Source organism: Podarcis erhardii, assembly GCF_964252035.2.
Source record: "Podarcis erhardii genome assembly, chromosome: 3".
NCBI lineage: Eukaryota > Metazoa > Chordata > Lepidosauria > Squamata > Lacertidae > Podarcis > Podarcis erhardii.
In genome coordinates this window covers 14,396,864-14,423,997 of record NC_138507.1, presented here as the reverse complement: position 1 = coordinate 14,423,997, position 27,134 = coordinate 14,396,864, and the positions used below count along the sequence as shown (strand labels likewise).

At 45.0% G+C, this 27,134-nt stretch overlaps 1 long non-coding RNA gene across 1 annotated transcript; it reads right to left on the bottom strand.

Annotated features, from left to right (window-relative positions):
- Positions 1-2,543: 2,543 nt before the first annotated feature.
- On the bottom strand, positions 2,544-7,638 carry LOC309339431. The gene is made up of 3 exons (XR_014155342.1): positions 7,335-7,638; positions 4,818-4,875; positions 2,544-3,068 (listed from the first exon to the last, which is right to left on the bottom strand). It is a non-coding gene; the product is annotated as an uncharacterized lncRNA (long non-coding RNA).
- Positions 7,639-27,134: the final 19,496 nt, after the last annotated feature.

Genomic DNA, 27,134 nt, shown 5'->3' with positions numbered 1-27,134 from the left:
CAAACACTGAGATCCTGCTCTGTTCCAGTAACAAGAAGCCGAAAGCACCAGCCTGAAGATGACGAGTGAGACCTCGTCGAAACGTCGCCTAGACACCCCAACTTTTACACGGGAAGACACCCGAGGACACCAAAACCTGCATTCCTGTACCCGTGAAAATCTACGAAAGCATATATATATATATATATATATATGAGAAAATGCAATTTTCCAGTAACTGCATCCAGCAGCAACCACAACCACTGTGGCTTCATTGGTATTCTAGGTCAATTATGGGAAACCTTAGAACCAGGATCAAATGTTGTCCACCAGGCCTCTCTATCTGGCACTGGGTGCTTTCCTCGACCCCTACAGCCTATCTCATGACACCACCTTCCTTGAGTGTTTATACCTGCCTTGAATGCATCCTTGAATATTGATAATGCCACTAGCTTGTATGCCTGGATAGAGATTTCTTATTCGTGGCCGAGTAAGATTGTCTTCCATGAACACAGTCTTAGCAGTGTGTCTGTAAATGACTGTGGAGGCCAATTCTGGATCCACACATCCTTCCACAGTAGAGACAAAGGTTTCCAGTCAGGAGTTGATCATGATGAGGATTTGCCAAATGTGCCGCCTTCTTAGCTTATTTTTCCTTTTCGCTCTGAGTTCGTGTTTCTTCAAAGTCAATGACACCTCTGGTAAAGGCTATTCTCTAACTGGAGCATTTGCAGGTCAGTGTTTCCCAGTTGTCGGTGTTTATACAACTTTTTTTTTAGATTTGCTTTGAGAGAGTCTTTAAACCTCTTTTGTTGTCCACTGGTGTTTCGCTTTCCATTCTTAAGTTGGGAATAGAGTACTTTCTTTGGAAGACGATAATCAGGCATCGGAACAACATGACCAGTCCAATGAAGATGGTGTTGAAGAATCATTGCTTCGATACTGTTGATCTAAAAAGGCCTGTGTGAGTGTGTGACAAAACTAGCCTGCTGCACAAAGTTGGCACCTACATTTGTTGCTCCAACCTCTTTTGTCTGGGGCCTTTCACACCACAGGCAGGTGGCCCGTGGAAGGTTATCCAGAAGGCAATGCGGCCCTTGGTCTGAAAAAGGCATCTCCCCGCTGTTGTAGTCCACCCAGGACTAGATTAACTGGCATGGCAGGTAAACTTAAAGTATACTGTCTGAACAAATTGAAAGCTGTTCCAAGAAACTAGTTAGATGTGCTATCTCCTGAGCACTCCAGATGCCGGGACTGTCACGAAAACCCTTAAGCCAGCATGACTTCTCCCAATATCATGCAGAGTCCCAAATTCTGCAAGCAGGGAAAGGGGATGGGGAAGTGTGGGGCAGGAGGAAGAGGGGGCAGCACAGCCCCTCACAGTGGTGCAGCGGGACCCATGGGGAGAAGAGTGAGGCACCAGCTGTTTCCACTGTGCTCCTCAGCTCCTCCGACTGGTACGGAGCAACACATCAGACTACAATGATGGCAGTGGCAGGAGGCCCTTTGGCAGTCATGGCCACCAACCATAGAGACTACGTTGCTGGCCTTGAAAACATCCAGTAGAGGCACCTCCTCTGATGCGCAAGGTAGGATGGTGGAAGTTTGACCATATATCATCTAAGTCCCCACATATAACCAAGACATTTGCCGGTACGGTATTGCTACATACTGCACTTGGTAACAACCATTGGGTCAGCTCAGTCAGCCACATCCCTTTCCTGTATTCCTCTGCCCAGTTTCCTGCAACCCCCCTTCTCTCAGTGAGGGAACCACCAGAAGGCCCTCAGCGCTGGACTTCAGTGTCCGGGCTAAATGATGTGCGTGGAGATGCTCCTTCAGGTATAGTGGGCCGAGGCCGTTTAAGGCTTTAAAGGTCAGCACCAACACTTTGAATTGTGCACTGCTGTTGGCAGTGCGTGTATATCGAGGGTCTGGGGAGGCGTGACACTGATGTAAAATAGAAACGGCATTTTTCCAGCCAGAACTCACAGGAACTCAGTTCTGGCACCTCTCAGTTGTGTGCCGTTGCCATTATAAGAGGACAAGGGAGGCATTCATGGTGAGTTCCGGCACCTCTTTTTCTAGGAAAAATAGAACGGAATAAGATGTCCCTGTTTTCATCTGAGAAATGTTCGAGGGTATGTTATGCATTTTCTAAGCATCCCACTCCTCCGAAGAGAAGGTGGGCTCCAGACTTAGATCCACTGAAGTCAATGGAACTTAAGTCACATGGATTTCAGTGAATCCACTCTAAGTATGGCTTCACCTACATCCAATCCATTGCCAAACCTTCATTACTGCCATACCTTCATCTTGTGATAACAAGGTTAACAACCCTGGGCAAGCCCCAAATCCTGTCCATGACCACGGATGCTCATCTCTACTCTTAGACTCTCGGCTGTCTTACAGAAGAGTCTGAGCATCCGGCTAGGGATTCTTTCCCAACCAAAAGTGAATCAGACATAATTGGACAGAAGGTGAGTTTGAGCAAGCATCTCCAAAAGCACCTAAGATTGCGCCAGGACATGTTGGTATGTCTGTGCATATTTCCCTATATAAGCAAGGTATTTTCTGCTGAACATCAGCCCCTTGGAGTTCAAAAGAAAGCTGTAATGATAACCAAGGACAAGCTCTAGTCTAGTCCGTGTGGTGTTGTAGCCTTTAAAAGCTTCAAAACGCACCACTATGAACGCTATTTCTGGTGCACTGAAAAGATGGATTCCATTCATAAAATTTAATGACTGTCCTGCTTTCTCTTGTTTATGGGGTAGCGGGCGTGAAAAACAGCTCAGTTTAGCTCTGATGACATTTTCATACAGGTCGAAGGGAAACATACAAAGAGAGTTGACAACCTGACATAAAAAGGGTGCAGTTGTTATGTTGCAAATGCAGGCACAAGTTTTCGAAGTGAAAACAGTAACATCTGATTCTTGTTCCGCGGACATACTTTGACTCGCAGGGAAATTGGATCTACCTTTCATCCCAGTTCTTTTGAGCAATAGAGAACAGATGACTCAGTGATTTATTATTTGTTTGTTTCCTTGTGGTATTCTGTGCTGCCCCATAAGCAAAGTTCTCCAGGTGACCTACATAAAAATCAAGGACTATGAACCATAAAACCATTTTTTAAAAAAAATTCTAATATTTCTCACCTTGCCTTCTTCTCCCAGGGTGGGGGTACATAAACTAATATATAATCACAGAGCAGTACATAATGAGCCTCTCATAAAAGCAACAAAAGCGTAACACAGATGCAACTGTGACAATTTAAAGCAATTACAGTATAAAATACATCAGAAGAGAGATTAAGCAGTTAAACTGAACCTCTCAAGATTCATTTTAAAGCCCAGTATGTTTCTTTCTGCTCACATTTTTTGGCCAAATTACATTACAGAAATTAAGTTGCGCATTAGATTCAGTGGCACATTTACATTCACCAGCAAATACTTTTTTATTATTTCAAGGTTCTGAAAATTGAGGTGTGCATTAGATTTGATGGCGCATTAGACTCAAGTAAATACGGTTACATCAAACCATAGTTAAGAAAGACCATGAAAATTTGAGCAGGCACAAATCCATGCCCCTGTTTTGATTACTAATCTGTGGTTAAGTGCTTGGCAAGCGTTTCCTCTACATCAGCTTTAAGAAGAAGCACCAGCATTTTGATGGAGTTGGCACTTCATATGTGACGATTCCCAGGTAAGATCCTCTCCCTATTGTGTGGGCAGGTAGGCCCTCCCCCTACCTGGCCTGATCACCCTGGCAACGCCTTCCCAGGCAGGATTGGGCAGCTGGCTGAGGTAGGCGGAGACCTCCAGGTATCCCACCTGGGGAAGGCGAAGCCAAGCCTGTGCTAATGGTGCCGCAACAACAACCTCAGATATGCAGATGACACAACCCTTATGGCAGAAAGTGAGGAGGAATTAAAGAACCTTTTATTGAGGGTGAAAGAGGAGAGCGCAAAATATGGTCTGAAGCTCAACATCAAAAAAACGAAGATCATGGCCACTGGTCCCATCACCTCCTGGCAAACAGAAGGGGAAGAAATGGAGGCAGTGAGAGATTTTACTTTCTTGGGCTGCATGATCACTGCAGATGGTGACAGCAGCCACAAAATTAAAAGATGCCTGCTTCTTGGGAGAAAAGCAATGACAAACCTAGACAGCATCTTAAAAAGTAGAGACATCACCTTGCCAACAAAAGTCCGTATAGTAAAAGCTATGGTTTTCCCAGTAGTGATGTGCGGAAGTGAGAGCTGGACCATAAAGAAGGCTGATCACCGAAGAATTGATGCTTTTGAATTATGGTGCTGGAGGAGACTCTTGAGAGTCCCGTGGATTGCAAGAAGATCAAAAGGGAATCAGCCCTGAGTGCTCACTGGAAGGACAGATCCTGAAGCTGAGGCTCCAATACTTTGGCCACCTCATGAGAAGAGAAGACTCCCTGGTAAAGACCCTGATGTTGGGAAAGATGGAGGGCACAAGGAGAAGGGGGCGACAGAGGACGAGATGGTTGGATAGTGTTCTCGAAGCTACCAGCATGAGTTTGACCAAACTGCGGGAGGCAGTGGAAGACAGAAATGCCTGGCGTGCTCTGGTCCATGGGGTCACGAAGAATCGGACAGAACTAAACAACTAAACAACAAAAGGGTCCAGGGGGCTGTGCACGACCACGCAAAGGGCGCCCCCCATTCAATGTGGGGAGCGGTCATTAGCTACATCTAACTGTTTCCCCTGTTAATTACCCTAGGGAATCCTCACCTTCGTCAACAGAGTTTCAGTTATCTATAGATTCTACCAGGCAGTTTTTCAAATGTTCTGAAAAAGGAAGCTTACCTCTTAAGAGCATTCCATGAGTCAGAATTTCCTGGAGCAACAATACAATGAAATTTGTCTCGAGAGGATTGGGGGGGTGGTAACAAAAAACACCACCATATAATATGAGCATTCCAAGGCCAAATAAAATACTTTTTTTTAAAAAAAATCACATTAACTAAAGGGAGTCTCCTTAAGATGATTCCAACAAAGCCGGCAAGTGCTTGTTAACAAGATGTTGTTGTTTTTTTTTAAAAAAAAAAAATCTGTTCATATCAGACATTATCTTCCCACATGTTTGGGAGTCATTCCAGATTCTCTGACATGCGGAAAATACTTTGTGCAGAGCACATGGAAAGGAATACTATTCTCAGAAGGCTGGGGAGTCTGTAGGCTGATGGGTGGTGAACATAAGTCCTTTTGCTCCACTTGGAACATTGCATCAAGACCTCTCTTCTATTAATTAAAAAAATGCCCTTCCTTTATCGATGCATACTATTCTTTAAGGTTGTTAATCATCTAATAATTGCCACCATGTGCTGCTGCTTCTGTTCCAAAAACATTCCTGAGAAACTGTGCCAGATTTTGCTACATGTTTCTTCAAAGGAGATAACTGTGATCAGTGATTTTTTTTTTTGCCATGATGACATATTGAGCGAGAACTAGGGGTGAGTCAAGTATTCTGTAACAAACGTTTAACTTTTTTTGTGGATTATAGAGTTTAGACATCAGGTGGAACTGGATTTATTTGTATGTTTATAGATAAAGGCATGTCCCCTGTCTGTTCTGTTCTTGTTTAAGAGAGACAATAAAGTTCTTGTTGCACTTCGTGACTTAGGTGTTCTCTCAGTCTTCTGTGGCAACCTTCAAATGAAACCCTATGTTGCTCATCTTATCTCTTCTTCATCACTTATTTGCAGTCCTGGCCAGGGTGACTTGAGTTTCATAATGCTATTTTGCTTCATTTCACCTTCCTCTGTGCCAGAGAGAGGGCAGGAAGGGATGTTATGCCTCTGATTTGGCTTTGAGACATCAAATACAACTGATTATTGGGTGTCTTTATGAGCCAAATGTAAGCAAGGTCGGTGCTTCCTGTCCTCGCTCTGATTTGGCTTCATGACCATGCCATATAGCCAATCTGATTTGTCTTCTTTGGTGATATCAAAAAGCCAGTTAAGAGTGAGGATTGGAAGCAATGCTGTCATGGGGAGACATTATATTGCAAATCAGAATTGGCTAAGTTTTGATGCTATAAAGCTAAACCACAGGCCTTTATTTCTCGAGGCAGCACTGTGAAGGTGGAAGGAAGAGGTGGATACTGGAAGTGGTTTCTGAATCGCATCACAATACTTTCAAAAAGGCTGGCCTGGGGTGGGGGGTGGGGGGTCAGACATAAACTGGGCTCCACATCAGGCTGCAAAATGCCTTGGGTCAGCTTGAGGAGAAAAGTAACAAAGAAAAAAAAATAGCCATCAGCAGGTAAAGATGGTGGTGTAATATCTGCAAACAGTTGTGAAAAATGATTTGAGATTTGTTTTGTGGCATTCATTCACCCCGATCATTAGGTAAAGGTAAAGGGACCCCTGACCATTAGGTCCAGTCGTGGCCGACTCTGGGGTTGCGGTGCTCATCTCACTTTATTGACCGAGGGAGCCAGCATACATCTTCTGGGTCATGTGGCCAGCATGACTAAACCACTTCTGGCGAACCAGAGCAGCACACGGAAACGCCATTTACCTTCCCACTGGAGCGGTACTTATTTATCTACTTGCACTTTGACGTGCTTTCAAACTGCTAGGTTGGCAGGAGCAGGGACCGAGCAACGGGAGCTCACCCCGTCGTGGGGATTTGAACCGCTGACCTTCTGATCAGCAAGTCCTAGGCTCTATGGTTTAACCCACAGTGCCACCCATGTCCCTACCCCGATCATTACTTTTAAGTTAAAAGATGATCTGATGCAACATTCTACTCAGTCATGAATGTCCCACACATTTACAATGTGCACAGTTAATCCTCAAGCTGGGACAACTGACGTAACTACAATTCCCTTCACCTGTGGTCACTAGCCATGCCAGTTGATAGGAGCTGGAATCCAGCAACCTCTTGAGGACCCTATGTTGGCTGTTCTGTGCACTTAAGTGCTACATGGATGTGGCATACATATTATTTAAGTGCTGTATCTATTGAGGACTTTTACATTGAGATTACCAGTTCAAAAATACTCTGTGGGGAAGGCATAATGCCCGGCCCCCTGGGAAAAAACCAGCTTGCTTCTCAGCCTTGCTTACTACCACACTCTGAGCTGTTTAGTCCCTTAACGCAACACACGTGTTCTTATTTTCATCTGCCGAATATTAAGAGGCCATGTGAGCTTTGCTCTGTCTTTGGCTACCACAAGAGGATTCTCAAGGGACACTGGGAAGCTTTCTTGACTTGAATTGTGGCCTGGCATATATTCTTTAATCCTACACAGGGAAAAGAAAAGTAACTCTTGACAAGAAAAGAGTTTTCCCCACCAACCCGTTCGGCTGTAAGTACCTGACACATTATCACTACCTCTGTCAAAGTTCATCCCTGATAGCTGCGGCAAGTGGAGGAGAGACAGAAAAGAGACACCACCGTTGAGAAAAAGAAGAAGAAAGAGATTAGAGTTGTCCTAATGGCTCACCTCTTAGATGAAACCTCACACATCACCTGCCTTCAACCCCTGGAATGTGGAATTGCTTAATCCACATGAGAATAACCTTGACAGCCTCCAACAGCCTCTTGCTCAGCTACTAGCCTGCCATGAAAGACTTTAGCAAATGCTCATTTATTTGCAGTGGACCAGGAAATAATTCCAATAATTTCCTCCAAATGTTCCAAGGATGGGACAATCACAGAGGCTTCAAGTGGGAAAAGAATCTTGGGACAAGTCTTTTGCTGGATCTACTATGCCCAGCATGCTACAAGTTGACTAATTGGTGCCTAGGGTCACAGTTTCTTTAAACTTGGCCGTCCCATCCATTTGTTCAGTTCAAATATTACACCAAGTCATGGTTAAGGAAGCTTGGCTGTGAGTGATGTCTAAATTGGAAAACTATGATTTGTGATGAGCTGGAAAACTATGGTTTTACATTAACTATAGCTGGATGCCTTTCCCCCTAGGAAGAAAGATTCTTGTGTTTGGGCCTTTTTCATTTAGAAAATAGCACATAGTTAAATGATGGAATTTGCTCCCACAAGGTGTAGAAATGGCCACCAACTTTGATGGTTTTAAAAGAGGATTCATGAAGGATAAAGCTATTAATGGCTTCTGGTCATGATGGGCAGTCACTGAGATTCACAAATGGGAAAGAACATTGCCCTGCTGTGAGTACTGAAGGCTGCTCCCTGCAAGGCCCTTTTCCACCTGGCCTAGGGGCTGGGGACTTTTAGAAGACATCTGAATGCATGTTTTTAATGTTTGATGTTTTATCATGTTTTTAATATTCTGTTGGGAGCAGCCCAGAGTGGCTGGAAAACCCAGCCAGATGGATGGGGTATAAATGACAAATTTTAATATTATTATTGCACCCATATCCTGATTGCAGGCTTCCCAGGGGCATCTGATTGGCCACTGTGGAATCAGGGTGCTGCATTGGTTTGTCTTTGAACTGAGCCAGCAGAGTTGTCCATATGTTCATATGACCAACCATAGTCCCAACTCTTGTCCAACCTCTTGAGGCCACTAAACCTAGAGATCAGAGTGTTGATATAGAATCATAGAGTTGTGGAGTTGGCAGAGACCCTAAGGATCATCTAGTCCAATCCCCTGGAATCTCAACTATAGCATCCATGACAGTTGGCCATCCAACCTCTGCTTAAAAACCTTCAATGAAGGAGAGCCTACCACCTTCTGAGGGAGCCTGTCCACTGTCGAACAGCTCTGACCACCAGAAAGTTCCTCCTGATGGAAGATAATGAAAGTAGACGTGCAGATCTACAATAAGATTTGCTTGGGTGTGTCAAAGCCTTCAGACCTTGGCTTGACTTTCCAATTCGGAGTGAGACCAAACTGATTTAGCATGGTGTCTGACCTGAGCCAACTGAGTAAATGTGTCAGGACCAGGGGAAATGGCCTTGGTGTGGAAGCTGTGTGTTAAAAGGTGTGGAAGCTATGTCTTAAAAGAAGAAATATGAATAATAGTAAATTAGCTAAGAAGGAAGTCCTGAGAGAGTATTCACATAGTGTGTAAGTGGGCAGAGGCCATATGTCTTTCCTGTACTTTGTATATAGTGGGTGGCACTGTGGTCTGACCATTGAGCCTCTTGGGATTGCTGATCAGAAGGTTGGCGGTTCGAATCCCTAGAACGGAGTGAGCTCCCGTTGCTCTGTCCCAGCTCCTGCCAACCTAGCATATCGAATGCATGCCAATGCAAGTAGATAAATAGGTACTGCTGTGTTGGGAAGGTAAACAGTGTTTCCGTGCACTCTGGCTTCCGTCACGGTGTTTTGTTGCAACAGAAGTGGTTTAGTCATGCTGGCAACATGACCTGGAAATCTGTCTGCAGACAAACCCTGGCTCCCTTGGCCTGAAAGCGAAATGAGTGCCACAGCCCCATAGTCGCCTCTGACTGGACATAACTGTCCAGGGGTCCTTTACCTTTACCTATATAGCCTGTATACTTTTGTAACAAAACAGGCATCCACAGTAGCAATAGTGAAGGGATCCAGATGCATACTCAATAGCCCAACCTCATAGGCTGCCTCAAAACTGAAGATGATCAGGTGTGGTCAGCAGCAATGCTGAAAGGACAGGTAAGGGTTGGGGCTTTCTAGCAGCTGTTGCTTGTAGTCCATGTCTGAGCTGGTAACCTTTACAAGTAGGTGGAGGCATCCATCAACGTGTCTGCTCATTGATTGCTACAGTCTGAGAAAGAACCACATGATCCACTGTTCATAGGTTACCCAGGAACACACACACACACACACACATATATATATATGGAAGAGATGAGGGAACCTGTGACCCTCCAGATGTTGGACTCCAACTCCCATCAGCCCCAGCCCCAAGGATGATTAGCATGGTCATCCAATCCATGAGTACAAATAACCCATGCAAATTTGTACTCTTAATATTTTGGCCCTGAGTTTTTTTATTTTTTAAAAAAGTTGCATCTCTGAAATTTGATCTCCACTGACAGACGTCATGGTTTCCTGATTATTTAGGACAGGGCTAGGGAAGATGTTGAACTCCAACTCCCACCATCCCTAGTTAGGACAGCCAAAGGTCAGGGATGATGGGAGTTGCAGTCCAATGATATCTAGATGACAACAAGTTCCCCAGCCCTGGCATAGGAGGATAAAACTTGCAATGAGATCATACATCTAATCCTGCCTGCACACTGAAACATTAATTTATGCCTTTGCCTCCAAGAATCCCTAAAGTGTCATTCTTTCTATAACTATATTTTGGCACGGAGGACCAAATGTTTTCTGTGCATCTTCCTGTTCTTTTCAGGCATCACTCAAGGCTGGAGGCCCTCAATGAGTTTCTGGAAAGGACGGTGACATCTGGAGATGTAAATTATAATGGTTGTGTTAAGTATGATTGCTTGTAAAAGTCAAAATGCTATATTATTGTTCTGTGGTGCACAACCAGGCTCTGCCTCCCCCCCCAACTTTCTCAAGGATCTCTCAGAGGAAAATAATGTCTGCATGCCATTTTCTGACATTCTTGCTATAAGATTTAAAATGCCTACTGTTAACTGAAACCAGTGGCATTTTTTGTTGAAGGTGGTGCCAGAAATATTAATAGATTTCAGAGACTTTCCTGGTGGTAAAAAAAAAAAAAGTCTATTTCATAGTGATCCAGCAACACAGACACAGACTTTATGTAGTGTTTTCTCCTTAAAAAAAAAAAAAAAAAATTAAACTAAAAAACACCACCCAACACTGCTTTCATCTTCACATTTTTGAAACCACAGGTTAACTTGTGAAGTCTGATTTTCAGATGACAATACATATTGGTTGAATGAAAGGAAGGTTTGACAAATGGCTCAGTACAGTATGCACATACTTCTCTTTATATTTCAATATGTACAACCATAATAAGCACTGAACCGTGGACTAACTCAGCTAGAGAAAGGATGTTGAATAGGATCATATAGGACTGGCTAAGCTCATGTATTTGAATCAGCTGAAGCCTAAGGTCGCCTTCTTATCGTTTACCTGTTCAGTTGACTGTATTTGATGGAGCTGATGTGTGGATAACTCTACCTTGTAGACCATGGGCTGTGCAATCCAAAGAGGAAAAGGGGAGTGTCAGATTCACCACTACAACCCAGTAAGTCCTTTCTTATTTTTCACTATCCTGGCTCCAGGCTTGCAAAGCTCAACTCAGGACACCTATGAGACATTTGCCCAAGTGCCCCTGAAATGCCCCATTTGGGTATTTCTGTTTGCTGCTACCAGGGGTTGCTTTCTCCCTACCTGGTTGCAGCTGCTGCCTCTACTGGTAAAACCAGGCAGAGGGGCACATGTCACCTTATTCCTCCTACCCTCTCCCCAGCGATCACACAGCGGGGTAAACATGTGCCAAGTTATTTGTACCCAGCCCTTTAAAAAAATATTCCAAGACCACTTTTACAAGACAAATAAAGATGCAACAATATAACACTGTTAAAGATCAATACTGCAATACAGTGGTACCTCGGATTACAGACGCTTCAGGTTACAGACGCTTCAGGTTACAGACTCTGCTAACCCAGAAATAGTACCTTGGGTTAAGAACTTTGCTTCAGGATGAGAACAGAAATCATGTTCTGGCAGTGTAGCAGCAGCAGCACCATTAGCTAAAGTGGTACCTCAGGTTAAGAACAGTTTAAGGTTAAGAACGGACCTCCGGAATGAATCAAGTTCTTAACCAGAGGTACCACTGTACAATAATACTGCAAGACAATGAAGATTAATATTGCAAGACAACAAAATCTAAAAGAGCAGATAGCAATCCCTGATGCCTCTGGTCCTTGATCTGAAGATAGCTTCAGGGCTGAACAGCACCATATTCATGTAGAATAGTCATGTAGTCATGATGGTGCCCTTCAGATGGTCCCATCATGCCTGCCCATTGGTCATGTTGGCTGGGGCTGATGAGAGCTGGAACCCAACAACATCTTGAAGTCACTGCACTAACTACCCCTGTTGTTGGGCATATGGCCTGTCACTGAGTTATGGCCCTTTCCTGCTGTTCAGAAACAAGCTGGGGGCAACCACTTGAACCACGTGGAAATTAGTCGGGTGGAGCTGGAAAAGAACTAGTGGAGCAGCTGCCTATGGACTACGAAGCCTTAGCAAACCAAAACCAGCTTTTAAAGGTTTGAGCAGTGAGGAGCATGATCTGCATGCCAAGTGACAAGGTCTAAGTGGGCAGGCATCTCTTGAGCCCGGAAGAGCATTTGCTGGTATTTGGGGTCTTCAAAGAATCAGCTGCACGGTCATCTTTTCTAATGCCTGCCGAAATCCTGTTCTCCTTCTTCAGCTCTTGTCTATCTTCCCATTCCTGGTTCTCGTTAATCAAACCAGGCTTTCTTGCTAATGTTTGTTTATATTCTCGCTGTCACGGCTATGGAAGACCAGAGGCACGGGGCTGGGGGGTGGGGAGGAACCAAGTGTTTTGGCATATTAAACTCGTTCTCCATTTGTTATTAATATAATTTGCAGAACAGTTACTAGAGGTCCAAAGCCATTCATAGGGGGTTGTGCTCTCCCCCCCTTTCCTTCCACCAGAAACCACAAGATAATAAGAGGAGGCTCCAAGAGAGGTGTGGATCGCCCACAAGAGGTCTGAGCGCCATCGTGTATTTTTACTGGAAGTCTCCAAACTAGCCAAAACCTTTGGAAAGTCATGACACTAATTTGGCAAGGCACTATCTCTGTCTGCTTCATTGAAAACATCTTAGACAGCATAATAAATAAAATGCACTTCATTTTCAGGGTTTTAAACTTGTCTTTCTCTTGGCCTGCAGTCTGTCAGCAAGCAGAGATTAGAAAATTGACTGGAGCTTAGCAAATTTGGTTCAAGAGAAATCAGATAGGTAGCAGGGGAGAGGAGACATTTACCAAATGTATCCCCTTCCAGCCACCCCTGCGCTGAAGCTTTGCCAGCTAATGCATTAAACACAAGTGCGATGAAGCCTCCGAACCCTGCCATCCACCGGCTTGGAGAGGCTTTGCTCTAGGAGAGACCATTAAAAATGTCAAGAGAGACTAAGAAAGAAGAGCATGACATGTGTCTTGTAAACTGCTACCACACTAAATTCATCTAGCAACTGTACTCCTTCCAGGACAGAACTGAAACAGGCCCCTTTCCCACACTCCCCTTGCAATGCCAGGGAGCAATCTTCTGCCACTGCTGAGAGGCATGGCCCTCCAGGACCTCATACGTTCTCTGAGTCTCGGGGCCAGCCTGAGACAGACTGTGCTGGTCCCCGAGGGTAAACCGTGCGGCGAGGTCCGAGTCCAGTCCGAGGTCAAGGGTGCGGTATGGAGGCTGTCCGTCAGAGCTGAAGCAGGGTCCAAGGCAGGGAGTTGGGTGAGGTCAGGAACTCTGGCAGAAGAGCAGGACAGGGTGCAGGCAGGAACAGGCGACCAACAATGTTGCTCCCGCATCCTGGGACTGGGGCTGGCTGGCTTTTATCTGCCCCGAGGCATAGGACGGCCCCGATCCTCTGGTGACTCGCCTGTCCTGGCCTGGAGGCAAGCACTTAGTTCCCTCTGCCTCTCTGCCCTGAGCCTCTGCAGCTCAGGAGAGGCTAGAAGGTTACCAGACCCAGACACAACCTCAGCTTCCCCTGGTGGGGCTGAGAGTGGAGCACCTGCAGGCAATGGGTCCTCCATCACCTCAGGAGCCAGAGCAGACTCAGCTGATGCCTGCACCTGAGGATCCAGAACAGGTGAGGACCCTTCAGGCTCAAGCCCCAGCCCTGGCTCAGCTGGTTCTGGAGGCGGGGACTCCTGTGCAGGCTGGGATTCCTCAGGTTCAGCCTCCGAGTCCAAATCCCAGGCCATTCACCGGCACAGTTTTGCCTGATGCCCCCTTCCGTTCCAGATCCTGAATGGATTGGCAGTTGAATTTTACTTCAGCACTGGTGACAAACAGGACGGTATCACCACCACACTGGAAGGCAGCAGACAACCTTCAGGGATTCAGGACAGGTTACATTTCATGTCTGGCTTTGTCCTCCAACACCTCACTGACAATCAATGTTCCCAGAACCCCCTGGACACTCGCCACCTGGGGCAGCTGCCTCAGTCTGTAAAATGTTAGAGCTGGCCCTGTTGTGCCGCTACTTCCTTTTAGCATCAGCTCTTGTCGTTGGGGTGGATTGATCTACTTCGGACAAATGCATAAGCTTGTCTGCCCTGATATAGGGCACCCCCTTGCCCTCTCCTGACACACTTGATCTCAGTAGGTTCCACCTCAGGCACTTTGTAGGATCTCTTCTGCTTCCTCTCCCTGATGACCATTAGGCATCTTGTCATGGGTCTGATGGGTCTGCTGCTTATAGTGTTTTCTTCCTGGTTTGCTGTGCAGATGGAAAGATCTTTGGGAGAGGACCCTTCAGAATTACTGAATGGTGGTGCAACAGATATGACAGGAATGGAGGACCTGTGGTCCTCCAGGTGTTGCTGGACTCCCATCATCCCCAGGCACCATGTCCTATGGTGAGGGATGATGGGAGTTCTAGTCTAGTAACATCTGGAGATCTGTGGGGAGCCACCACATATATAGGAACAAGGAAAAGGAAGTCATGGTAAAATGAACTGGCTACATCATCTTGAAGATGTATTAGGCCAGGAGGCAGAACCCTCATGTCAAAAATGGGGTCTCCAGGGCAAGTGTCTTCACCCTATACAGTAGTAGTTTGGATTTGAGTAGTTTTGGATTTGATATCCCGCTTTATCACTACCCAAAGGAGTCTCAAAGCAGCTAACATTCTCCTTTCCCTTCCTCACCCACAACAAACACTCTGTGAGGTGAGTGGGGCTGAGAGACTTCAGAGAAGTGTGACTAGCCCAAGGTCACCCAGCAGCTGAATGTGGAGGAGTGGAGACGCGAACCCGGTTCCCCAGATTACGAGTCTATTGCTCTTAACCACTACACCACACTGGCTCTCTCAGACATGGGGTTCACATTAGACCATAAAGCCTGGTTCACCAGCATGTTGGGGGGGGGTGGAGAAGGATGGCTGGAAGGGTAAAGAAGGCCCTCTCCATGTTGTGGTGTACTGAAACAAAACATGGGAGACCAGGGTTTATTGAACCATGAACCTCAGTGTGTGACTGATAACACCTTGAGCTCCTGGGAGAAAAGATGAGCTAGTTAGGTAAAACTAATAAAATGAAAATGATCTTTTGCCCTACCACCATCACTGTCGATCCAATCACTGTTTGAGAGGTTAGTGAAGGGGATGGGAGAATGTGTTTTGGAAGTGTGTTGGCTGGTCGGGAGAGTTTTTAGCAGTGGACAGTGGGGGAAACCAAGAATTCATCTCCAACTCAGAATTTCATTTCAGCCATAGCAGGGCTTTAAAAACTCACCTCTCATTTGAAGCAAGCTTCTACAAGCCCATTAATTTCATACTCTAGTCTGGGTCAGAAGAACCTTCACCAGCATCTCTTTCTTATCAGTTGGTGGCATTTCTTAAATGAGAGGCTGTGTCCTCTTGAACCAGGAAAACCACACACACATTTACAAGATGTTCCTAAGCACTGACACGCCCCTTCCCCCATTTCCACCATTTCAGTCTCTGCCACCCAAAAAGTCAGTAACTTGAAACACTGAGAAAATCTGTTTCTTGCTCACAACAGGTTTGGGATTCTACTAAACAGTGCACTGCTATCTGATCGAATTGGGATTGTCAGGCGATGGAGAGCAGCTGGAGACAAGGCTGCGGAGTGAAAAAGTCGAAAACTGCCATTTGTATCTGTGTGCTTATTTGGCTTAGTTTTAAGCACATTTATTGGTGCATTAGTTCTGCTCCTAAAGGAAACAAGAGTCCGAATGTAAAATGATACTAAAGACATCGAAAAGGACGTGGGCTGATTATAAACTCCTACAATTGGGATCTTTCCCAATAATACTCTTACACAATCCCCACTTCCAAGCAGGAAGTGGGACGTTTCAGGGGCAACAGCACCAAGTCCAGACATTTTCTTTGCATCAAAAAGCACTGGAGACTGAGGGTGTTCTTAAAATATTTTCTCAATTTGCAAATTCTATTATTTTATTTTATTTAGATTTCATAGGCTGGCTTTCCCACCAAAAGGGAGCCTTATTGCAGCATATAGCAAACTGATTTTGTGTGTGTGTGTGTGTGTGTGTGTGTGTAATGCAAAAGATAAATAAAACAACAAAACATTTTTTAAAAATGGAGATGTGTAGAGAATCAGGATCCAGCAACAGAACCAGACAAGAATATGCAAGCAGGGCTTAGTGGAGGCAATCAGGCACTCCTGCAGAGCCACTGAAAACGTTAAGGACACAAGAGCGTATCTTGAGCATTCTGCACCCCTGAGGCTGCACCCAGGCACTTCTTCCAGCTAACTCTAGTTAGAAAGTTTTGCCTATTTCTCTCTTTATTCAAACATCAAACTGCTGTTTCTCATGCACAAGCTCTGCAGAGCCTTTGTCTTAGGTCGCAACCCTATTGTCAAATGACCACTTAGGAGACCATCCACAGTAACTGGTTTGTTTGAGGCGGTGGACACATAGCCGGTGGGGTTCAAGCATTTAAACAATTACAGTAAGAGGCAAGAAGGGACGCGGGTGGTGCTGTGGGTTAAACCACAGAGCCTAGGACTTGCCAATCAGAAGGTCGGCGGTTCGAATCCCCGTGACGGGGTGAGCTCCCGTTGCTCGATCCCTGCTCCTGCCAACCTAGCAGTTTGAAAGCACGTCAAAGTGCAAGTAGATAAATAGGTATCGCTCCGGTGGGAAGGTAAACGGCGTTTCCGTGCGCTGCTCTGGTTCACCAGAAGCAGCTTAGTCATGCTGGTCACATGACCTGGAAGCTGTACGCCGGCTCCCTCGGCCAATAAAGCGAGATGAGCGCCGCAACCCCAGAGTCGGCCATAACTGGACCTAATGGTCAGGGGTCCCTTTACCTTTACCTTTAAAAGGCAAGACCGTGCTTCAAGAACCCTAGGTTTCTGAGGCTGACAAGAAGGGATTTTAAGAGATGGACCCTTTCCTGTGGGATCCCTGCTCATAGAGGATCATCAAGGTGTCTCGTCTCACTATAGTATCAGGCCAGTTAAAAAGCATTTAATTTTGATAAAACCTTTTTTGGGTGGGGTGTGAATTGCCAGTATTGTTAACCTGCATTTTGTGTCCTTTGTCCTGGGTTTTGGTTGGTGCTTTTAATTTGATGTTTTCTACCGCTGGTTTTAAAAGTTTCCACCCCCCACCCCCCGCTTAATTGCATTTTGCTATTTTTATGTAATCCCCCTTGAACTGAAATGTGGAGTAGAAAACGATTGATTGATCAAATGAATAAATAAATGGAAACATTCAGGAGAGACATTTAAAAGAAAAGAGGCAGAACTCACTGAAAGAATAGATGTATGAAATAAGAATGTGAAAGGTAGAAGAGAATAAGGAAAAAAATCTGTGTTGGGTGTGTGTGTAGAAGACAGCAAAATTGAGACACGACATATATTGTCAATCTGCCTTTTTCTGGGTGCTTTCCTAATCCAAACGTACAAGGAAACCATGTTTTTCTTTTTAAAAGTGAATCATCTGTGGGTAGGAGAAATTACAGCTTTAAATTATAGGGGTGGTGGGAAAGTCTGTGAATTCAAACTAACTTTACATATTTAATTAGCAGTTTGAGACATGTCGAAAACCTCAAAACCCACCAAGTTCACCCACCCCAACTACTGGTACTGGCACAAGTAAATATATTTAGGGCCAGATGTTGTGTCAGTCAATGGGACATCCAAAGACATAACATTCAAAAAGTCATCATCACACTTTATTCCCCCTCTCCAAAATCCTTCTTTATTATTTTCATTATTATCAGGAAATAGCAACAGTGAAGTCAAAGGAGGAGATACAGTCGACTAGCATGAGTCATAGTCGCCACTTGCTCTCCCAGCCACACAGAGATGCAAATGGTTGTAGATGACAGGATTCGGGTCTTGCGAGGGAAGCAGGAGGAATTATACTTTCCTCCAGGCAAGGTCTTTTATATTTCTCTCTACTCCATGATATACTTATTTCTAATCAGCCTTTTTCAGTATAAGTCTCCTCTGAAGATGTATATGGAACGTGTCACTTCTTGTTTTTTTAATTGCATTCAGATGGTTTAGCAGATGAATGGGAACCCCCCTTTTTTTTCTCTTTTTTTTTTTGCTTTCATGGGATCAAGGCTCTCATCTGGGATGAGAGAGAAAGAGAGAGAGAGAGAGAGAGAGAGAGAGAGAGAGAGAGAGAGATCCAGTGTTGGATCTACATTCTGTCACAGACATTTTCAACATCCTGGCTCAGCCAGCACAGGCCAGACCACAGGTGATTTTTTGGGGGGAGGGGGGCAGACTAGAAAACACCCAGGATCCAAAGTTCTCTCTGCCAAATGGCACCACTCAACTTCCCAACTGGCAAGATATTTACACCAGCTCAGGAGTTCGCTTTTATGGGAAACAAAATGCCACTCAACAGGGCAGGATTGCAAAAAAGCAACCCACAAAATAGAAGAAGTCCTCTGGTCTTATGTCTGAGAGCCATCTAGATCTTAATATATGGAAGTTAAGCCACTTTTGGTCCCCAGAGCCAGTGGAGTTGCAATGGGGGGCAGGGGACGGTGTGCCCCAGGTGTCATAGAATCATAGAATCATAGAATCATAGAATCATAGAATCATAGAGTTGGAAGAGACCACAAGGGCCATCGAGTCCAACCCCCTGCCAAGCAGGAAACACCATCAGAGCACTCCTGATATATGGTTGTCAAGCCACTGCTTAAAGACCTCCAAAGAAGGAGACTCCACCACACTCCTTGGCAGCAAATTCCACTGTCGAACAGCTCTTACTGTCAGGAAGTTCTTCCCAATGTTTAGGTGGAATCTTCTTTCTTGTAGTTTGGAGCCATTGCTCCATGTCCACTTCTCTGGAGCAGCAGAAAACAACCTCTCTCCCTCCTCTATGTGACATCCTTTTATATATTTGAACATGGCTATCATATCACCCCTTAACCTCCTCTTCTCCAGGCTAAACATGCCCAGCTCCCTTAGCCGTTCCTCATAAGGCATCGTTTCCAGGCCTTTGACCATTTGGGTTGCCCTCCTCCGGACACGTTCCAGTTTGTCAGTGTCCTTCTTGAACTGTGGTGCCCAGAACTGGACACAGTACTCCAGGTGAGGTCTGACCAGAGCAGAATACAGTGGCACTATAACTTCCCTTGATCTAGATGCTATACTCCTATTGATGCAGCCCAGAATTGCATTGGCTTTTTTAGCTGCCGCGTCACACTGTTGGCTCATGTCAAGTTTGTGGTCAACCAAGACTCCTAGATCCTTTTCACATGTACTGCTCTCAAGCCAGGTGTCCCCCATCTTGTATTTGTGCCTCTCATTTTTTTTGCCCAAGTGCAATACTTTACACTTCTCCCTGTTAAAATTCATCTTGTTTGTTTTGGCCCAGTTCTCTAATCTGTCAAGGTCGTTTTGAAGTGTGATCCTGTCCTCTGGGGTGTTAGCCACCCCTCCCAGTTTGGTGTCATCTGCAGTTTGGTGTCATGTCTGGGGAGTGACAAGAAGGCACCCCACGGGGGCCCGCGAGGGAGTGAGCAGCCATCACGCCGCTGCAGCCGCATGTGGAGGATCCTGGCACCAGCGGCAAACTGCTATGTACAGCGCATGTGCGGTGTCGCATGAATGCGCTGTACGTAACAACGCCACACATGTGCTGTACATAGCAGTTTGCCGCCAGTGCCGCTCAATCGCCGTACAGATGGCGGTGGATCCTCTGTCACTGCTACAGCCACATGTAGAGGGTCCTCTGTTCACAGCTGCAGTCACAAGCAGAGGATCCCAGCACCGTCCATATGGCGCTGAAGCGGTGGCGCCGGCAAACCGCTATGTACAGCGCATGTGTGGCATCGGGTGCATGCGTCGTACATAGCGATGCCGCACATGCACCCTACGTAGCGACACCCCATTCCGGGTGTCACCATGCCTTCGTTTGCCCCTGCCCAGAGCTACCTTAGGACTTCAACCCACCTCTGTGTTTTGCAAAAGTGATTGTGAGAAGAGAATACTGATTTTAGCTGCAGTGGGATAATATGAATGTCTGCAGCACGTCAAGGATATTGGAACATCAGAAATGGATGAAAAAGAACGAGGAGATTAAAATGATATTGAAGTGCATTGCTCAGTATAATTTGCTCATATTTTCAAGTCTCACAGCTTTCTCCGGGATTCTCCCCTCCTCTCCATTCCTTCCTCTCATTAGCATGGGTCACAGTTCATGCTTGGCATGTGCTTTCCATAATACATTTATTGTACACTTTTCAGGAATATTGATTTGCTATTAATTCCCCCTCTCCTCCCACAGAATGCTATTCCAGAGGTTCTCCCAGTGCCCCCCCTGCCCATTTCAGCAGCTGCAGGGGGGAAAGTGAGGGGGAAAGACCCATTGCACAATCAGAAGTCCTTATGCAGGGCTCTTGCTGAAGGGATTCATGAATTAAATGCCAGCAACGGTTTTCCTTTACATCTGAACCTAGCCTATGAATGATGGCTGCATCGCAAGAGAATGTCACATTGTTATTTGACTATTCCTTAAAGCTGAATGCCTAAGGAACCTTTCCAGAGTTTATGCCAAACTTCACAAGCATCACAAAGCATGGCTTTGGTGTGAAATTTGGACTGAAGTCCGTTATCTTGACATGCCCATCTCCTTGATCCTAACGTAGTCCCCCTTTGACTAACGAGCTGGAAAGTAAACGTCTTCCTGTTACATGTCTTTCTCCTCAGCAAGTGTCAGCATTAATTTCCAACCAATATCCTCTTCTCACTGAACAATCTCACCTCCCGGCCTAGCGGAGCTGCATCCGTAGTGCCTCCTTCCTGGAAAGGAGTATACACAAAGGCATCACCGTAAATAGAGGGCTCTTAAAGCGAGGCCAGCAGCTTGGGAAAATCCATAAATGACCCAAGGAAAGCTTGAGATAAAATTCCAAACATCTCGTAGAGAAGAGAACCGCCCCAAGCAAGGTCTATGAGCCGTTATGTACAATCAATCAAAACTTTATTACGGTCATAGACCAGCATAAGTAGGGGAGGGATAAAATCATTTAAATGCTGTAAAATGTCTTGGAAAGCTAAAAATTATTAAAACAGAAGGTATATATAAAAGACTATAAGAATCCAAAAGAAGCTAAAAGAAGGGTTAGGAGCATTAAACGGATGTGGAAGAGCATAAAAGGTGAGTACAGATGTATTTTGGTTCTTGAACAGAATGTGTTCTAGGAGTCTGTTCGACTCCTGGAACCATTCAAAAACCAACATGCAGCTTCTGATTGGTTGCAGGAGCATCCTGCAGCCAATCGGAAGCCGTGGAAGCCGCGGTGGATGTTCGGCTTCTGAAAATCATTCAAAAATCAGAACACTCACTTCTGGGTTTCAATCGTTCAGGAGCTGATGTGTTCGGGAGCCAAGGCATTTGGCTTCCAAGGTACCACTGTATAGAAAAGACTATAGCTATCAGTTTACAGAGCACTCTGATATGAGTGTTTATTAAATCTAGTTTGTGGCACAGGTCATCATCTGATGAATTTTGGATACTCCTATGCAGAATCTGGCAACATTGTACAGTGGTACCTCAGGTTAAGAACTTAATTCGTTCTTGAGGTCCGTTCTTAACCTGAAACTGTTCTTAACTTAAGGTACCACTTTAGCTAATGGGGCCTCCTGCTGCCACCACACCGCCGCCACACGATTACTGTTCTCATCCTGAAGCAAAGTTCTTGAGGTAATATTTCTGGGTTAGCGGAGTCTGTAACCTGAAATGTATGTAACCTGAGGTACCACTGTACTTAAATTTTATAAGAGGAATGTGGCTGTTTGACGTGAGTATATAAAGTAGGACATGCTTTTAACCATAATCAATATTACCCTCTCAAGATCTATATGAAGTCAATAATGTTCCAGCCAGCCCAAATCATTTGGACCAGAATTGGTGAATGCAGGGTTACAGATCCAGCCCTAGACTGGAAAACTTCAGTGAATCAGGGAAAGCCATGGTGGAGTCTAATCAATTCTGTGCTGCTCTTTGTTAAATGAACTCTTGTTGACTAATAAAGAAACTCTATTGTACTTGGATTGTTGAGGGTGTTAATTAGAATTTATCAGTTCCAATAATGAAATAATTTACCAAGAGTCGGAAAACAATGACCAACTCAAATCACACAGATGTTTAATGAAGAGTAAGATCACCCAAGCCTACTCTTGAATTAATTCAGTATAATTGGATAAACTACATACAAAACATACAAAAATGGATTGGGTCCAAGGTGGTTCAGGCCTCCAGTCTTGACCAAATGTCAACGGTGTCCCCAAATATTATTTACTTAAAAAATAAAACAATAATAATAAATATTTGGGGAGTAGGGCCTATTGTCCTCAGTCTCCACCATGATTTTAGGAGCTGTCACTACCACAACACCCTTTCCTGAAACTTATCAGGTTGAGTAAGAAGGTCTGTCAGGACCATCACAACATGTGGGTATTTTTGTGTTTATATTTTGATTTTGTTCTGTGAACCGTCCTGAGACCTCCAGTATATAAATTCAATAAATAATTTAATAAATTGCACAATTTCTTGTGCATAGTGTTTGCTGAACACAGGGGATTATGGGAAATGTAGTTCTCTCAATATTTCAGTCTTACAATAATTCAGCTGAAATGAACTTGAGCTTATCTCTCCCAAAAAACATGATATTATTTGAGCTGGGCTAGGTTTCTATGTCAAGGGCAAAAGCTTGTAAATTCAGATCTCCGCCACGCTTCACTAGAGTGGCCCAGTTTTACTCCATGCTTGCTAATCCCAGACCTTCTCTGAACCACTTTAAAACATATGAAAAAGCCTTTGTTCCCTGATAAACAAGGAGCAGCTGAGAGAGAGTCCCTGGGCAGTCATTCTACATTCTTCTAGAGCAAATGCCGAAGGTTCTCGGAAAAGCTTTCTTATCAAGGAGAAACTGCTTTAAAACATTGCCAAATTAGGCCCCAGCACGTCAAACAGGGGCAAGAATTTAAAGCTATTTTTTACTCCTGAAAATATCCAGTGCTTCTCATTTTATGGGACCAAAGAACCACAACATTACCATCTCTAATTATTAAAACAACAGAAACACTACTTGTTGAGTTAAGTCTCAAGAAACAAGAGGCACTGGGCATGTTTAAGGCCTTAAAAACACATCTCCCCATTTCTCTAATTTTTCACCGGTATCAGTTAATATGGCCACAGACTCTGTAATATCACAGAGTTAATATATGCAGGATGCGGGTGGTGCTGTGGTCTAAACCAGGCTTCCTCAAACTCAGCCCTCCAGATGTTTTGAGACTACAATTCCCATCATCCCTGACCACTGGTCCTGCTAGCTAGGGATCATGGGAGTTGTAGGCCAAAAACGTCTGGAAGGCCAAGGTTGAGGAAGCCTGGTCTAAACCACTGAGCCTCTTGGGCTTGCTGATCAGAAGGTTGGCAGTTCGAATCCCTGTGATGGGGTGAGCTCCCGTTGCTCGGTCCCAGCTCCTTCCTACCTAGCAGTTCAAAATCACACTAGTGCAAGTAGATAAATAGGTACCACTGTGGCAGGAAGGTAAACAGCATTTCCGTGCACTCTGGTTTCCGTCATGGTGTTCTGTTGCACCAGAAGCAGTTTAGTCATGCTGGCCCCATGACCCGGAAAGCTGTCTGTGGACAAACGCCGGCTCCCTCGGCCTGAAAGCGAGATGAGCGCCGCAACCCCATATTTGCCTTTGACTGAACTTAACCATCCAGGGGTCCTTTACCTTTACTTTTACGTATGCAGGATAATCAGTTACTGTCATTAGATAACTGGGCTGTGTGCACACCTTATATTTAAAGCACATGAATTTCCTCAAAGAATATAAGGAACTATAGTTTACCTCTCACAGAGACCCCTTAACAGGATTGATGTTTTCTCATCCCTGGTATAAACCATGGGACAAAAATAATGTGATGGCCTGCTTAATTATTGGAAGGTATGTGCCTATTAAGACAATGCATTCCTTTATTTTCTTTAAAAAATAATAATACCCGGAGTCTGAGCTTGGTCCTTCTACACCATATATCCAATTAACGTTGTTGTTTTAAAAAGCCAGACCTAGCTGTAACAGTTTTATACAAAGTAATAATTTACACAAGAGGAGCCAAGGGGATGGTACGGGACCCTTTTCAACCTATGTTACAGTTTAACTACTTTAAACACACCCAGCTGTGCAAAGTTCACTCATCCACTTCGGCATGTAAGCTGAAGCTGAGATAAGCAGTCACATTTTTAATGCATCACCCAGTTCAGCGGAGCAAGATTAAATCTCAAGGCTTTAGAAAGATCTGATATATATATATGTGTGTGTATATATATATATATATATATATATATATATATATATATATATATTCTTTATGACTTACGGTTGCCAGCCTTCGCCCTCCCATATGCCAGCCTGGTTGGGGGTCTGTAGGTTCTGAAGTCAAGTGTCTCTGTGCCAATGGCAAGGTAGCAGTTGGACTTGCCCCAATCTTGTTCCCAAGCTGGGACATGACCTCTCTTTTCCACAAAGTACCGTCTGCCCCATTTCCACAGCACAAGAGGGTTTCACACAGAAGGGGGTAACTGGAGAAGGAGGCAGATATGCTTTATAAATATGCTGTAAGCTGCCGAGAGTGGCTGGGGAAACCCAGCCAGATGGGCAGGTTATAAATAAAATCATATGGATGGCGGCTAATGGATTGAGGTTGAATCCTGACAAGACAGAAGTACTGTTCTTGGGGGAACAGGGGGCAAGTTGGTGTGGAGGACTCCCTGATCCTGAATGGGGTAACTGTGCCCCTGAAGGACCAGGTGCGCAGCCTGGGAGTCATTTTGGACTCACAGCTGTCCATGGAGGCGCAAGTCAATTCTGTATCCAGGGCAGCTGTTTACCGGCTCCACCTGGTATGCAGGCTGAGACCTTATCTGCCCACAGACTGTCTTGCCAGAGTGGTGCATGCTCTAGTTATCTCCCGCTTGGACTACTGCAATGTGCTCTATGTGGGACTACCTTTGAAGGTGACCCGGAAACTACAACTAATCCAGAATGCAGCAGCTAGACTGGTGACTGGGGGCGGCTGCTGAGACCTACATTGGCTCCTAGTACATTTCCGAGCACAATTCAAAGTGTTGGTGTTGACCTTTAAAGCCCTAAATGGCCTCGGCGCAGTATACCTGAAGGAGCGTCTCCACCCCCATCACTCAGCCCGGACGCTGAGGTCCAGTGCCGAGGGCCTTCTGGCAGTTCCCTCATTGCGAGAAGTGAGGTTACAGAGAACCAGACAGAGGGCCTTCATGGTAGTTGTGCCTGCCCTGTGGAATGCCCTCCCATCAGATGTCAAAGAGATAAACAACTACCTGACATTCAGAAGACATCTGAAAGCAGCCCTGTTCAGGGAAGTTTTTAATGTGTGACATTTTAGTGTATTTTTTGTCTTTGTTGGAAGCTGCCCAGAGTGGCTGGAGAAACCCAGCCAGATGGGTGGGGTACAAATAAGAAGAGAAGAGGAAGAGTTTGGATTTGATATCCCGCCTTTCACTCCCCTTCAGGAGTCTCAAAGCGGCTCACATTCTCCTTTCCCTTCCTCCCCCACAACAAACACTCTGTGAGGTGAGTGAGGCTGAGAGACTTCAAAGAAGTGTGACTGGCCCAAGGTCACCCAGCAGCTGCATGTGGAGGAGCAGAGACGCGAACCCGGTTCCCCAGATTACGAGACTACCGCTCTTAACCACTACACCACACTGGCTAAATAATAATAATGATGATGATGATGATGATGATGATGATGACTCCTTTCTCCAGTATTTAAAATGTTGCTGGAATGACCTGGTGTCTCCAACAGGACAATTTGCATTACAGGGGTGGGTTGATTTAAATGTCTAGCAGGGAAGTTTTTGGGAGAGGTTTGCAGCATTTCCCTAGCACAGGATTCCAACAAACCTCACTGCAATGTACTGGGGGCTGTGGCATGGGGTCAGTGGGCACCACAGGGGCAGTTGCCCCGGGGACAAAATTGTTAGGGGCTCGAAATTTTGATTCCCAGTGCTGTCTCAATACAACTGTGCACTTCCATCGCTGGGCCCAGTTGAAAATGGCTTCTCCCTGGGACACAGAAGTGACTTGCTCTTCTTGTCTTATCTCTGTGATCTCCTGGGTGACGCAGACGCTGTTAGGCAGTTGAATACGCATCCGTTGTCAGTCAATTTCCTTCCGTGTGTCCCTGGGCTCTAGCAATACATGCTACACCACTGCAAGGGGGATTTCACACAAGGGTTCCTGGCAGCGTTATCTCCTGTACCACTGAGACAACAACATGCTTGCAGATGGAATTGCAGAACTGTGCTACATAGGCAGCATTAAGCTGCACCAGTTCAATCTGGACCAAGACAGGTGACGCAGGAACCTATCCAACTCAACCCTGTAAAAATAGCTCAGCCCAAAGGCTTTCTCTTCATTCTGAGGAATTTGTCTCCTAACTAGAAGCCACTCTCAGACAAAACTCCTGCTCGCTACCCTTTCCAATTGTATATTTAATATAATCAACCTTTGCTGGACCATAATTTAAGAACGTAAGAAGAGCCCTCTTGGATCAGTCTAAAGGCCTATTATTATTATTATTATTATTATTATTAATTATTATTTTGCTGCCAGGGACAGAAAATAGGCACTTGGGGGATTTTTGGAGACCAAAATAACTGGCCTGCATACCCTCCAACAAGTCTTTGATGAAAATAGGTAAATCCTATTTAATAATAATAATAATAATAATAATAATAATAATAATAATAATATTTATACCCCACCCATCTAACTGGGCCAACATGTATACAAACATAATAAAAACATTAAATATTTTAAAAAACTTCCCTATACAGGGCTTCCTCCTGTTGTCTTCTGAAGGTTGTATAGTTACTCATCTCCTTAGTTCTGGGGTTGCATAACTCCATACCCTCCAACATTTCTCCAATGAAAATAGGGATGTTCTAAGGAAAGGTGGTAAATTCTGGGATCAAATCAGAAACCGGGATGGCTTC